Raw genomic sequence first — 15,642 nt, forward strand, 5'->3', positions numbered from 1 at the left:
AAAGACTCCGACAATGTTATAAGTGTGCAATGTTAAATCAGTAAAGCACTCTAAGTGAGTTGCAGTGAATTTAAATGTTTCTTCCTGTCTCTATCTCATTTCAGTCTCATTTTCTCTGTGTTCCTTTGGACTAAGTCAGATAGGGTCAGCGGTATCACTTCTTCGTAGATAACAATATTTGACTGTGGCATAAAAGACGATCATTTAACTAGTGTTTGCATAGCTAAAGTGTGTGTGTGTGTGTGTGTGTGTGTGTGTGTGTGTGATATGTGGTGTGCATTTCAGTGCATGTTCAACATCTAATTAGTTTTCCAGTTGCGAAGGTGATGTGCATACACAAAGTTTATGTTTTGTGTTTCTATTTGAGTGTTGTACCGCTTGTTGCGGTTTGAATTCAGCACAAGAGCAAAAGTTCAGTCATCTAGTGGTTTGGGTAAACGTCAGGGTTTAAGGTTTAAAGAACGAAGCAAGTCAGTGGAATGTCCTCACAAACGCATGTGTGTGCGAGAAATGTGATGAGCTTGCGTGTGTGTAAGACGTGGTATGGCAAGGTTAAGACGACATTCTTGAAAGTACAACGTGTCTCTTCTCTTTTGCTCACCTTCTGTCAAAAACATCAGGTGGGTCTCTGGAGAGATGAGCAAACTTTCTTGGAGGAACAGAGAGTGAGGTAGAGAGAGGGGCAGAGAGGGAGTCAGAAAGAGAGATGAGCAAACTCTTACCAGAATAGATAATGACTTTGTTTCTGTATGTAACAGATAATTTTAGACTGAAACCCAGTAGCTTACAAATCCACACTAAATGGAATAAATTCAGCAGACATGCTTTTTGTCATAATAGCGCTGACCAAAACTAACACACTACTAACAAGACATAAACAGAGGCAAAAGCTAATCCTTTAATAACAGTTTTTGAACAGCTGGAAAAACACAATCTGCACCTCACCACAGAATTTCAAAACAGTGTTTACAATGTCACTACTCAAATCATTGATAGGTGTTTTAATACAGGGACTAATGCTACTAATATAATATAATAATATTATATAACTAAATAATAAGTTATTAATAATATAATATGTTACTGATATTTTCATTTCTGTTTTGTCATAATGTTTGTAAACACGGCAGTCAAACTGACCTATACTTCCATAAAATGTGAGGCATTTTTGTTTTAAAACTATATATAACACAAGAATATATATTAACTATGAATTTAAATGGTCAAAACGTTACAGATTGGGCCTTTAAGGTAGTTAAAAAGTTATTTGTCTCGGCTTCTTGAGGCCTTCATACATCTAGAAGTCATGGAGGTTAAGATTTTCCTTGAAGATAAAGAAGCTGTTTAAGAAACAATTACGTAATGCACTATGTTTTTGTCCATATGCATTTTCCTTTATTCTTAAAATATTGCATGCAATAACACGTTGTGCATGAAATCAAGGAAAATGTATTACTGTATTTTTCCATAAAAGAAACCACCACAGGAAGAAAAGTTCTGTAAGGATATATCCTAAAGAGAGGACTTTGTACAACCCAGCTTCTTCTTCTTGTTTAATTTCTGAGAATTATTTTTAGCTTAAAACAGTAAAAGACATATAGAAACTGAATATAAAATATTTTAAAAACAAAATTACATGTTACATGCCTAAAATATACATAGGAGCAAGAGCTGTATACTGCATGATGATAATGGTGTCTACCAAGACCACATTCTTTAACATCACCACAGCTTTTTCAACCCGTCTCATTCCCAGGTCGTCAAATATATCTGTATGAGACGCACCGGGTGTGAAGCACTAAAGTAACGCTCAGAGGAACTGCTCCAGCCGTCCATTCACTCCAATATTAACCTGACCACGGCTTTACAAGACGCTGTGAGCTTCAGTCCCATTGGAAAGCCGAGGACGTATTTTCCTCACTGTTCCTCATAGGTTAATGTTACGGCTATCAGTTTAGATTATTTCTCCATCCATTTAGTCGGTGTCGCCACAGTGCAGCATTACAGGGGAGAATACTGTTGTAACCCCCCCCCCATACTCTTTGATTTCTAATTTGTTTTCCAGTCCAGAAAAGCGTAAGTGACCCTAGATCATTTTTGAACCACAACTGTGATTGCAATTGGGCTCTAAATATTTTGGGAACCCATTTTTCTTTGGGCCCTCTGCAGTCTACTCAGTATTTAGGTTGAATAGGTTTAAACTGTGATTTGTCAGGCCATATGTTCATCAACACGCCTGTTAATTCCAGCTGGTTAGAGGCATTATTGTGCACTTAACACTGAAACAGGAACCTGTTTAAAAAATCTTAAATCTGCACAGATTTTGATGATAAGCTTCCAATTTCTTTTACCAGCTGATTTTTTATATTATTATTTAGCTGTTGCTCAGAGATATCTTTGTCTCTTTCTGCCCTTTCACTTGTCAGTCTGGTTGAACCATTGTACAGCGCTGTGTTCTCCATGTACAAAACATTACTTTTTTTGCAAACCCTTCACAAATTAACATCTATTTGTAAAGAGGACTTTCTACAACCTAAAAGCATGAAAGACCATTCAAATATATAGATATAGTATCGTATATTATATCTTCCTATATATATATATCAGTCCCTATACACATATATCATTTAAATTATACTTATGCTGTGAAATTATTTTCTGTGCAATTAAATGTATTTACACTGTGCAAATACCTCCTACCTTATCTTATTTGATGGCAGCCTCAGTTGTTGACTATGCTCACATGATATCTGAAGTCAAGAGCGCTCTCTAACACTCGGTTCCGTGTCTGTAGCCTCTTTTGTTGCTGGATTATAAGCCTTGAAACATGCACCAAGGTCAAGGTTCAAAGGTCAGTATCTCAAAGCAGGAGCCACAAAAAATCTTCATACTGACATATCTTACTCTTCAGGTTGCAAACTTTCCAACTATGTATTTGTTTTTTTCTTTTTTAGTGGAACTTGTGACCAAAATGAGTCACCTTCAGAGATAATTGTACAATATTGCTGACAATCTAGGACATTACTACAGGCTTGGAGGAAGGCCTGAAGTGCTTGGGTTATGGCTGAAAAGACCAACTCATTCTCATTCACAGGTCATCAAATACTGAGGCATGCATAGGCTACTATTTAAACAACCCTGGAGATTTTTTGTATCTTTATGATTCTTGGTTTTCAGAATCTGTTTTATTAGCCAATACAAGCATACAAAGAATGTGTCTTGGCATTTGCTCCCAAAAAACGCAACACAGAAGAATAAGAATAGACAAAAGTACGGTAATAATAATAATAATTAAATAAACAACAATGTAATATTAAAATTAAATAGACATTTTAAAATCTATTTATAGAACGGAATAATAATAGTTTTGAAATGGGATATAAAACTTTAAATGAAATATGACTGTACAAAGGAAATATGGACTGTACTATGAAGAAGTGTATGAAATATATGAAAAAACAAATTAAATGTGACATGTGCATGAATAATTTAATTATGTAGCAGTGGAGGTTGAATGCAATGCACAATAAAAAATCCAGTTTGATGATATATATGAACGTGACAAGTGCAGGGATTGAATGAAGGATGTGAAAGGTAAAGTCCAGTTTGATAACCCCTTCGTGGAAATATAAAATTAAATGAGCAACATTTTACAATCACAGGCTATAAAACGCCTTTTTTTTAAAAACAGAGACAGTGATGTCTGGATTTAGGTTGTGGCCGACTGCCAGAAATTTGAAATGGAATGAAGCCCACTGACGGCAGACAGCCCAAAACAGGAGTCGAACACACCAAGCCCACCCACAACATTACGTGCGCGTAGTAGTGTCCATAACAACGATCTGAGAGAATCTTTGTAATAACTAACAAAACTAAGGATCATATACCTTCACTGAACAAAGATTATGAAAATAAAATGCACATTCCTTGATAGAAATGTTATCAAAACGCATTTTAATGCAGAAACTATCTTAAAAGACTGCATTTCTCACTGAGAATAAAAGAAATGTCCGCCATTTTGGTTTTAACAAAAAAAACTTGGCAGTCAAGTGACTTTATTTCTCAGAATTGAAGGAGAATCTAAACTGATGGCCATAACATTAACCTGTCTTATTGTTAAAATATCAAGGGCACTTTCGTGTTTTAGCTTTGAGAAATGTTGAGGATATCATTGAAAGAAAACCTTAACATGGGAATTAACAGTGAGGAAAATACTTCCGGGTGGTGGGTCCTCGGTTCTTCAATGGGACTGATGCTCACAGCGCCTTATAGCGCCGCGCTCAGGTTAGTATTGGAGCGAATGGATGGCCGGAGCAGTTCCTCTGAGTGTCTAACATTGCTGAGGATGGTTTTACATTGGAGTTAATTGAAAGCCCGGTACGTCAAGGGGCGTGAAAAACGTTACGACCTATTTGACACCTGGGAATAAGAACAGTTGTTTTTTTTTTTGTCCTGCTGTTCTGTTGCCTGCTTAAACGAGCTTTGACTGTACTTGACAGCATTCCAGATTTGAGGCTGTTTAACATTTGAAATAGTATTGAATTTTCTCTAATCTTTAACCTAATGCCCCTTGCACATTGTAAAAAATCATTTAATTTTGACTGTGTGAAGGAGGGAATGCAGCTATTTTCTTTTTCATGGATGGTCAATAAAGCTATATTTCTTCACATATTTTCTAGAAAGACAGATCTAAACCTTAAGGTGCTCGTACATGCTATTAATAATAAAGCACATACATACACACTATGAACTACTATGATGTTTAAACAGCTGCTAAGTCAACTCCTGTCCTCTCCTCTTTCCTTTCCTCCACACTCTTTCATTTCTGTCTGTCTCTTTGCTGTATTTTTCCCTTTTTGTCTCTTCTCTTCATTCACTATTGGGATCTACGATAACACATATTAACACCTTGACTTTGCTCATCTCCTCCTCTCTTCTCCTCTCGCCTTCATGCATCAACACCCAGTCCTGCATGTGACCTCTCTCCTTTGTTTCACCCCTCATCTTTCCCTCTCTCTCACATCTGCCAGTTAGTAAATCAGAGACTGTTAAATGTATGAAACACATCGTCCAGCGGTTGGCCACCCAAGAAACATATGCATATACTTTCCCTGTTTTTTTTAAACTCTCTTTCTCATTATTTCTTACTGTCTCTTTTCCTTTGTTCCTACTCCTCTTCTTCTCTTTCACTTAATTCTGCCTATTTATTGTTACTGCCTCTTTTTCTCTCTGCCTGCTTGTCTCACACTTCATCTCTCAGTCTCTCTCAACACTGGTTTCTGTATGTCTATGCGTGCGTGTCTCTCTCTGTATGCTGATGTCATGTGTTTGCATTGGGCAGCTCTGCACTCTTTGACATGTATATGGACCAAAACATGTGATAATGTTTACCCAGACAACTCCCTTAATTGTCTGTTTAAATGTCCAAATACAATAATTCACACTGTCTGAATCCCTGAAGGTGAAGAAGAGATGTGGCTTCCTCCCTCCTGTATCTCTCTGTAGCTGTGTCCTACAGTGCTGCACATGAGCAGCAAAAGATTTTTTTAATTCACACACTGAGGGATGCTTCCTCACTGCAGCTGCTGAGGCTGATATGTTCAACAAAGAAACTGATTTTCATTGGCAAATACAGTGGCATATCATATTCAGACACAAACCTTCCCTCCTCCATCAAACACACCAATCAATCTGCTTTGGTATGATTGAGGTTGACAAGGTTGTTGTTTCAGACAGGAATCAGACCTTGACCGCCTGTGTAGATTTCTACCACTGAACCACCAATGATAACAAACTTAAAAATTTGAATTTGTTAGACCAACATGAATAAAATTGCTTGTATAACTGACTAAGTACTGCAAAATATGGTTTGGTCCCTGGGCCATTTAGTGGTTGAAGGGACATTAATTAGTGGGCCTCTACATTTAGGACCCTAGCGTATACTCTGCACTTCTGACAGTTATGATAAGTTAAAAAAATGTGTATATTTTGCTTGAAATTTATTCAATTTTCCCAAAAATGAAACAGTGGTCTCTTACTTCATATTTATATTATTTTCATATTCTTGCATAATTTTTGTGGTCATTACAGTGTGTTTGTAAAACCAACAATCAAGCAAACATAACACTTCAAATCTCCAGTACATATATATATCAAATTAAATGAATGAATTCTGAATGTACGTAAAGCATAAAGAAACTCATTAAATAGCTCCAAATATCTTTGTGAACTTGGAGGTTCTATCTCTCAAATCTGTCTTTTTCGAATCCAAATGTTGTCATCTGCATATCTACAGTCTATTATTTACAGTGTTGGACTGTGAGGGAGGACAGTGAAGTAACTGGTCATGAGCCGAGCTCAAACCCACGTTGTTGCCAGCACACGGCCTCAGCCCTCTGAGCCACAGATCACCTTGTTAGTCTTCATTTCAGATTCTAACCCAAACCTGGAAGTTCCATCTGTGTGATTCACTCCAAGGTTGACTGAAGGATCATGTTGCCCCTCTGGCTTCCTGATGTATGTATGTGTGTGAGTGTGTACATGTGTATTTTTTGTGGGTGCATACATACTACATGTGTCTGCATGCATGCACATGGCTTTGTATTTGTACATGTGTGTTGATATCTAGTGTGTGTGTGTGTGTGTGAGCGCATGTGTCAATGTATGTGTGTGTTTGCGTGTGTGTGTGTTTGCTGAACGAGGGCCAGGTATGGGTTGAGGAGAAGGATTGATGGTCCTGGAGGGACTCGGCAGCTGGAACAGAGAACACCAGACAGACAGACAGACGGACGGATGGAGAGAAACAGGGGAATAAATCAGAGAAAGAGAGGAGAAAAGGAAGGTGGCTGGAAGTGTGGAGAAGAAGGGGAGAGGACAGGAGAGGAAAGGAGAGATGAGGAGGAGGGGGATCATAGAAAAAGGGATTTGTCCAGACAAACAAACTGCAAATTCTTCAGAAATGATGTGATGCAAGATTTCAATAATAGCCCAGTAGGCTGCAATATGTGCCGTCATTCAGAAATGCCAGGAGACCATAGGAAATATCATATAATACTAATGTATCTGACCACAACCATTCTTGACTCTGTGCAGACACAGACACACACACACACACACACACACACACACACACACACACCTCATATCCCTCTCTCCCTCTTCCTTTCTTTCACTCTCCACTTCTCTTTTCCTCTTTTTACCACATCCCTTACTTTCTCTCTCCCTTCCTTTCTGCTCCTAACGCTTTCAACACACACACACACACACACACACACCACGCACACACACGCTATATGCCTCTCTCTCCTGACCACATCCCCTCCTCTCTCCTCTCCTCCCAACCTCAGGTCGTGTGGTAATGAGTGTGTGATGGAGCCTCGTGGCTACCAGACTGGCAGAGGTATTTTTAGCACTTCTGGTGGTTTCCATCACTAAATATGCTCCAACTCCATATTTCAAGATTGAAACCAAACTCAAAGGGAGAAATGGATAGTTTGTTGCAGTTAGTTTAAGCTATTAGACGTCACTGTTAAATGTAGCCGGGAGATTTGTGGATTGACGGGTAGGGAGGTAATTGGTGATAACTGAAAAGACAACAATATGGCTTTGGATTAAAAAGAAGGTTGAAAAGAGTAAAGGCATAGAACCTCACAGGGGGAGAAGTAGAAAGTAAAAGTTACATTACCTCGGTGCTACAGTTTCATACCTTGAGGGCAAATAATGAGTGGAAACAATCACATTCAATCAGTCAAAGCAAAGAATTTTCGTTAATGTGGCTACCATTTTTATTTTAAACATATGCAATGCATTGCAGCAGTAATTAGAATTAAATTGAACGCGGCATAAGCATTTTACCTGTCCATACGTGCAATCATAACATGACACTATACTGTATGTCTACTCACCTATAAAGGTGGCAACCAATTACCTAATGTTTGATCCAATCAGGAGAGATTAGACGTGACAAGAACTAATGAAAAAGCATAATAGGGAGCAGCTTGGTGTAGGTTTGGCACTGGTCCCATTGCTCGGACCCACAGTCATATGGGAGGAGCACCATAACAAACCAGCAGAGCTCCAGAGCTCCTCCTCAAGATCCCTTTGCACCCTTTGTCTGCAGACGTTGGTGATGTGGAGGAGGGTTAAACAACAAGACATGACAGAATTGTATAAAAAGAACAACAACAGTAATTCTGAAAAATCCTGCTGAAACACCAACATCCTCGATAGCAGTGCTTGCTGTTGGCATCAAAGAAGGAGAGATTAAGAAATCAGGACTGGCTTTAAATCAAAAGCTGTCATCTTTTCTGACATATGCCACACAGGTATTGTGTTGCATGCGGTTGTATGCCATTGGCAAGACACAAGAGTCATGACAAAGTGTGCTCCAAAACAAATAAAATATACTGACCTCACTAAGAACCTCACCAAGTATCAGCAGTTTCCCTGAAATGATGGCTGACCTAACTGTACAGTCTGGGCATGCTCACGTGTGCCATTTGTGTTGTGGAAAAAGTGCTGCCTCAACCACATTTTGTGCTGATAAAAAATCTTGTCATGCATTGCTCTCTTGGTTTCCATAACAACCAGTCAGCTGCAGTTGCTACTAAACAGTATATTTAACTCTCAAACACTTAGCAGAAACTCCCCTAACACAGCCAATTTGTTCCCATAAGGGTCCCGCTACAAACTTTCCTCCACTTCTTTTTCCATTTTCAGCTTGTTGCTGTCTTAAACTGTTAACAGCCTGTTATGAAACCTCGGTGATAATCCTGCAGATAATCCTGCAAAGTCCCTCCATAACAACAATGGTGAAACAACAGAATTTTTGCTACAAATTGCTTGAATAAGTTCTTCTTTTTGAAAATAAGTCAGGGTTAAAGTTGTGCAACTAAAACAATTTGAATTATACTATCAAAAATATCAGTGCTAACTGGTAGGGGCCCCTGGTGTTCAAGAGTAATGCTTACAGGCCTACACACATCCACCTTGGTTTTCTGTGGTTGCTGTTAAAGGAATAATTTGGCTTTTTCGGGAATACTTTATACTTATACTAAAGTATTTACTTTCTCTCTTCAGAGAATTAGATGAGAAGATTGATACCTTAGCTAAGCTTCACTAGCATAAACATTGGAAATGGGGGGAAACAGCTAGCCTGGCTCTGTCAAAAGTTAAAAAATACGCCTCACTAACTAATTTTCTTAACATGTACACAAACAACAATGTAACAGAAATGTAAAAACATTTGTGGTTGCAAGGCGAATGTGCTGTAACTATTTCTTGGCGAACAACAACAACAGCTGAGTGCAATGACTTCCTGTCACCAGTGTTGGTTCTGTGGATAGACTGTTGCGCCTCAAGAAATAGTAACACTGCGTAATTCCCTCTGAAACCAGAAAATGTGGTCTTTACATTCTTGCTTTTGAACGGATTACACAAACAAGATGCAATGTGTAAAGCATGAGTTTTAGAGCTGTTGGTAGCTGGATTTACCTTTGGGGAGAGCCCGGCTAGCCGTTTCCCTCTGTTTCCAGTCTTAATGCTAAGCTAAGCTAATCACCTCCCAGCTCAGGCTCAAAACTTAACAGACATGAGAGTTTTATCTTCTCATCTAACTCTCAGCAAGAAAGCAAATAAATGTATTTCCCTAAATGTTGAAATATCACTTTAAAGTTTCACTAGATTACCGAACCATAACTAATTCATTTTTATTTATTCATTTTGCTTTCCATTACTTAGCTATGGTACTTTTCATCTTTGAAATGTGTCTGTTTTTACATGGTAAAACTGTAAACAACAGAACAGCAAAGACTTTTCTGTTGACTCAATCTATCTGCTCCAAGTTAAACTGAATGTTTTACAGTCTAAAATAACATGCTATGGGATTACTTGTATGGGAGTCAGATGAATCCTTTTGAATAATACATAAAAAGTCAAATGATCTATGTTTTAATTCCTGTAAGAAACAAAGTTAAAACGAGAAAACGTAGTAAGCCAAGAATCTACTTCACTCCCTTATGTTGTTGTTATAGATTTTCTGAGGCTAGATTATAAGTGTAGATTTATCTAGAAATATTTGACAAGATATATTAAATGTCTCCATTTAAGAACAACCATTTAACATGATTGTCATGGGGAATAAATAGAACATTCTGTAATGTACAGCATCTAATTTATACTGATCAAAATATTTATCATTTGTTCTTCTAAAGAAAGAGGCTTCTGAACTGATTGATGGCTCACAGCGGAGCAGAGATCTTATTCTTTCTTTCATTTGAAAGCTTCCACATTTCTACAGAGTGCTCCATCTCCTCCATCTTTATTTCTGTTGGCAGGCTCGTCTCATTCTCCCTGAACATCTTTCCTTTCTCACAAGGAGGCTCATTGTCTGTAGAGGAGAAGGTCGGTTTATGGTCCATACAGGGACAAGTGGCAGAAGCACATTCCATAACTTATTGGGAACCGAAATCCCATCACTCCACATCTGCGAGGGTACGTTTGCACTATTTGACTGCTTGGGTCAATTCACTTTAAATCCAGCCTGTACAAAGTGTAAACAGAAGCTGCTCTTTCTGTTCTCTAGATGTTTTCACTGTCTTCTCATATTTCCAAACATAATTACATTCTTGTAATAACAACAGAAAATTTGCAACTGTGGCACCCATTTCTGTTGTGCCAAAGCCAAACACTGAAGAAAAATTAAATGAAAATTAAATGAAAGTAAACAGACATCCTTGGTTGTCACTCTCATCATTGGTTCATTTTCTGTGTCCTTACTGGAAGCATCTTCCATTCATTATGTCTGTGTTCTGGCTTCACTCTCTGTCCATATGGCTTCCCCTCTGTTTCTCCTGCTGTCTTGTCTGTTTTGTCATTTGAGTCTGTGCAGGAGTCTGTAGTTCTTCTGAGTCAGTAGACCTTCTGGGAAATAGAGTTCTGAAGGCTCTAATCCTTTCCACTTAAACGGCAGCTTTATTTTGTATGTTCCTGTGTGTGTGTTGGTGCAGTGACTACATGGTGATGTTTCATGGCCTACTATGATAAAAACAGAAAAGTAATAAAGCCTTGTAAAATAAATGAAATCATATGTCAAGTAAATGCACACAGTATGCTGCTAGCTGCTCATCCGTGAGAATGATGTTGATGCAGTGCTGAAATATACAGGAGAAACATTATTCTGATTCTATCAGAACCAGACTATCCTGCAAACAGTGGTTCACATCCAGCAAAGGGACCTTCGGTGATACAATGAACAATGTTTGGTTCATGTTGTAATAGAATTTTTTTTCTCATCCTAAATGTACTGTATATCTTATTTCAGCCTTCCTTTGCAATATAGTTAATAGTTAACAATAACAATAACACAGATAGTTATGTCGAAAAGGTGCACTTTGCGACAAGCAGAAGACAACAGTTCTGTCTCTTTATCAGCTTTGTATTAATGTGTACATTGGTTGGGAACATTAGAAATTCCATTAAGATATTTAGGTTTAAACTGAGGTATATGTATTACTTTGACATGTTGTGGAGTAGGTGTTGCACCTTTCAAGAGGAGGGTTCAAAGAAAATATTAATAACCCTGGGGAAGGTCTTGCTTTTTTACAAGTGAAACAGTTAAGAGGTACACATCCAGCAAGGGGATGTATGTGATGAATTGTTAGAGCATCTACCACTATTTGGTCTCATTGCTATGCTATCCGATGGTATGTAAGCTTTGTTACCTTTGATATGACCCTTTGCAGTTGTCCTTTCTTTTTTTCAGCCAGAGTTGCTCCTCTATAGGGAAGTCCAGTGTGCTCTGACCTCCGCCCTGACCACAAAACCCTGCAGTAACTGCCTGGATAAACTGCTCGTGGAAGTGGCTACAAATCCATGGCACCCAAATTCTACAGGGCGTATCCTGTACTTCCAGCTCGCTGCTGCTAGTTTGGTATAGCTTCTTCCTCGCATACAGTATGTGTCATCTACAACGTCTTCCCAGAGCAAAGTCAGTTTTGCGTAGTAAACAGACTGAATAATGAACAAGAACACCTGGTCAAATCTTTGGCAGCTGCTGACTTTCTCCGTGCAGCATTATAAATTTCTGATTGTCTTGGATTTCCCAATCTTGTGTGTCCTTGACTTGTGCAAATACCTTTTGCATTTTGCAGCTTCGCTGCTTTGGTGGGCTACTGTAGCATGAATCTGCTCCACTGGCTCTTTGAATTATGGGTTATCGGGAGTATTTCTTAGTACAAATTTCTTTCCTTGTCTGTGTGTATCTTCTTTGGATCAGCTTCTCAACTCTTTCTGTTACCCTGCGACAACTGCTCTTTATGTTGGCGATACAGGGGATATGACATTTCAAATAGATCAAGTAGTCTTTAGTTCCTCAGTGCTGTCATTATTCTATATTATATTATATTCAGAAAGTGTATATTGCATTTTCTCAAAAAGAAGCAATTAAGGATTTGTATAAGAAAAGGAAAAGATATAGGCTCACTTACTTGGAAATCAAAAACCTGTTGGTATTTTGGACAATCACAACCTGGCTGCAACTTTGTGACATACTATGTTTTTATTGTAGAAGGTTCTCAGAACATTTGGTGATTTAGTGATTCAACTGGACTACCTGTAGAGCCACAACACTCACAGCTGTAGCACATTCCCACCAATTTTCCTTTAAATCACCAACTGTGAAATCGGATACTGTACTAACCCGAACCTTTCTTACCCATTGGCCCAGTATCTAGACCAAACAAATCCCTTCAGTTTGTGTCCATGATAAATTTATCTCATACACAAGCACACAGGAATCTGGACTGGCTAAAGAGCAAAAGGCTGGAAATCAGGTTAACACTCTGATACCAAAGAAAGGTAACCTCTCCACAGGGACAAAGACAACTGGTCCAAGTGTTATCCGTGCCGTAAAATGACCAATACAGCAGAGTGAGGAACACTCAAAATTCCTCAGTTACTCAGAATAAGCAGACTGTCCTGTATGTTAAATTTCCAACCACATGCCTGTGACTGATGCCCCTTTTTCCATTTGAGCCACTGCCAGTGCACAATCCTGCTCATATTATTTAAAAAAAAACGTTAGGCTGAGATGCCCATAGTAATTCAGTTCTATACTTAAAAATGGGAGATTCTGATTTGCTACCCAGGCCACAAGATTTTTGCACAAATAAACTCTGGGAGAAACTGGGACACAGCCCTCATGCTTTTAAGCTATACAAATATGGTACAGATATTCAAGAGATTTCACTCATAATTTGGCTTGTTTATTCACCTCTTTTGCAGTTAGGGTTCATAAAAATATTTATTTCAGGCTTCACAAGGAAGCACATGCACATGAGTACATGTTGTGATAAATGTCTGCTAACTGCAGTGGGTGGTAATGTGCTGTAAAAGGTATTAATGCAACAATAAAAGAGGAGAAGAAAAAAGCTGCAAGACGTTGTAAACCATGTAGGTTTTCAAAACATTTTTAAAAAGCTTTAGCAAATGTCTTATGAGGAAGAAATTGGACTCTTTTATGGTTGAAGTGGAGACATGCTACAGCAACAACTTTTTTTTTATCTGTTTTGGCTCTTTGGAGCAAAAGCATGAAGAGTGTGTGTTTGGAGAAATGTAAAACAAGACTAAGAGTTTACAGCCATGCCAGCGGCGAAGCAATGCTTGGAGCTAAATGCTAATGTCAGCATGCTAACATGCTAAAGTTTAGCAGGTATATGGTTTTCCGTGTTCCTTGTTTAGCATGCTAACATTTGCTACCTATGGTCTAATGAGAAGATAATCAAGCTTTTTGGCCTGAGTGCTCATCTCTGCTTATCCTATCACAAGGTTCTACCTCCCACACACCGCTATTGTGTGAATAGTGAACAACCAAACACTTAAGAGAGGTTTAAAGAACAAAATTAATGTAGAATTGTAGCTGGGAATTCTGGAGGAAAACCTGTTGCAGAGAATCAATCTTCCAACAGGGCACTGACCCCAAACACAGAGCCAAAGCTGAGGCAGATCCCAAACCTCTGCTGAACTGAGAATGTAGACAAGGCCTTGACAATTTCATTTTGCTCATTTTTTCCCATACAGTGAGATGGAGCTGGAGCAATTTAGTGAAGTAAGAAACGATTGGGCAAAAATTGCTGTGTCCAGATGTGCAACGCTGAGATTATTCAACATAGGCTCACAGCTGTAATTGCTACCAAAGGGCTCTACCAATTTTCTCATTATATTCAGATAGAAGAATATTTTGGCTGACGTATTTACGCTACTGCTTTAGTCTGCATCACATTGTCCATAGCAGCACATTGCAAGCCTTCCTCTGTCAGGGAACAACAACTATAACTGTCACACCTCACTGAACTTGACTTTTTGCACAGAGAGCAACAAAGTAAGTCTTAATGCTAATCATTAATGTTGATAGGATTTATGTCAGCTTGAACAATTTAAACATAGCTGCAGAAGAGAAACCGTATCCAGAAGCAAGTTTGTAAGCAATCACCTATTTCACTAATCAATATTTCTGATATTAACAATTGATCAAATGACTATGTGTACTGTCAAAGGGATCGCTCGTAGTGATAAACCCATAGAAAGTTATCACCAACTCTGCAGTTCCCCTCAGTTCTTCTGAGCCTTTTAGCATCTTTTAGCTTATTGTTTTGGTTTTTCTGACCATAAATCCCTTCTCGACGACCTTGTTTCCAACAGCAGGAAGCTGTTTTCAACACTAGCTGCCCAACCACAGTCACACAAAGTTAGCAAGTTAGCAAGTAGCTAGTGAACATAGTGGAGCTAGTTATTTCCCTCAGGAGTCAGTGGAGACCAAAGAGATAAAAGAGTGAATATTGGACTTACATTCATTTATATGTGTACCTAATGATGGGATAAAATCCATAACAACTGGTTGGTTAAGGATTGCAAAGCAGAATTATTTTGGGACATTTGACAACTCTCTTTGTTGACATACAGCAGGATACAGGATATTACTAGCATTCTAACTGCAACAAACAGTAGCTTACATCTGAGCAAAGAGTTTAGTCGCTGTACTACCTTTTATTGTCTCCCAGAAGAATCATTTCGGGGGTGATGCTACAATAAACAGTAAATTGCCTAGACATTGTTAATTTTGTCTTGTCCCTTTTTTTATTGGCTCCAGACCAGTACCAGTCAAAGGATACATATTTTACAAATCTGTGCAGCCAGGGTTGCATTTGTTGCCAAACGTTGACAGTGGTGAAGAGTCGGATTCATATGGAACATATTGTCGTTGTTATGAGCTGTGGAGACTGTCCAGCTGCCTACAGAGCAAGAAATGTACAGGATCATATGGTCAGAAACCGCAGCGTCGTTACTCTCCACAGCTAAAACCCCATGTCTCTCTCTCTCCCTCTCTCTCTCTCTCTCACTCACGCACACAAGACAAATCTCGCACATAAACAAATGGATGCATACAAGGACACTCAGCAGCCACACACACAAATCACCCACACTCGCTCACATGCACGCACAATTAATGCTGATATAAATCAACTGCCCAATTTTTTGCTGAAGCGCAGAACAATTTTTTCCAAAATTCCACAAAATGATCTGCAGTAATTTACGGTGTGTTTTCCATCTAGGGGAGTGATACAGAGTTCTGGCCTGTAAACGTTG

This window comes from Siniperca chuatsi, linkage group LG9 (assembly GCF_020085105.1).
Source record: "Siniperca chuatsi isolate FFG_IHB_CAS linkage group LG9, ASM2008510v1, whole genome shotgun sequence".
Classification (NCBI taxonomy): domain Eukaryota; kingdom Metazoa; phylum Chordata; class Actinopteri; order Centrarchiformes; family Sinipercidae; genus Siniperca; species Siniperca chuatsi.